The following is a 1030-nucleotide window of genomic DNA, read 5'->3' as shown; positions in this document are numbered from 1 at the left end:
ACATCAACGCCCCTGTTCAGCATGAAGAAGCCAGAGAGTCGGCATCCAATTCCCAAATCAATAAAACAGTTGGTTTAATTACCATTGGAAAATGCTTATCATTCCTCTGTAGCATCTGGTCCCCACTGGACCCTCATCATTTCCTTCACTTGCTCCCCCCACCGACCAAACTGTGCAGCTCTGCAACTGCATCCCTGCCCATCCTCACCCTTTGCCCCCAACCCTCACCTCCTTGTACCCCCAATATGTTTTTCCCAGTAAAAGAAAAAAATGTTATATTAAAAAAAAAAAAAGAGAGAGAGAGAGACTTAGCAATCTACTTCTGAAAAGGCAGCCATTGAAAAATCCTGTGAAGGACAGTTCTACTCTGACGTGTGGAGTCAGCCTGAGTTGTAATTGATGGAACAGCAACTGATTTTAACATTTTGCTATCATTGGTTCCTCCCTCTGATACCCACCCATCCACCCAACACCTATACACTCACTATCTCTGGGCATTCTTAGGAGAGTGTCTCAACTGTGCTCCCAACCATCACACCTTGGGTCCCACTAGGATGCTACTTCTGTTAGTAAAAGATCTCCTTGGTACCAGCTGACAGAAGATCTGGACTCTATGCTGAGGTAGTCCCCGGGAACTGTTCAAAGATTCTCTCTGCTTTCTCTCTATCTTAGGTTTCAGCACTTTGTAGACTGTCAAAGCAACTCTGTCAGTGTTCTTGGATTTTACAGAGACTTGGATAAAATTGTTAGGTTAAGAGTTTCATTTATATCTGTGTAAACAATGTTTTCACACACATACACAGAATCAATACAAAGAATTATGTCAAAGAACAACATTCTACATGTCAAATGTTATGCCTTGGATCCCTTTATTCCCTGAAACCCTAGGGTTAAGCAATACTTACCAGCCTGACTCCTATTGAAGGATCCTCCTTTTTCCTTAAGTTAGTTGTTGTTGCTGCTGTTGTTGTTGTTATGTGCCATCGAGTCACCTGTGACTCATAGCGAACCTATGTACAACAGCCCTAAA

This window comes from Elephantulus edwardii, unplaced genomic scaffold, assembly GCF_000299155.1.
Source record: "Elephantulus edwardii isolate Elephantulus edwardi_28Jun2011 unplaced genomic scaffold, EleEdw1.0 scaffold00360, whole genome shotgun sequence".
NCBI classification, from domain to species: domain Eukaryota; kingdom Metazoa; phylum Chordata; class Mammalia; order Macroscelidea; family Macroscelididae; genus Elephantulus; species Elephantulus edwardii.
Note: the sequence above shows the minus strand (reverse complement) of the source record.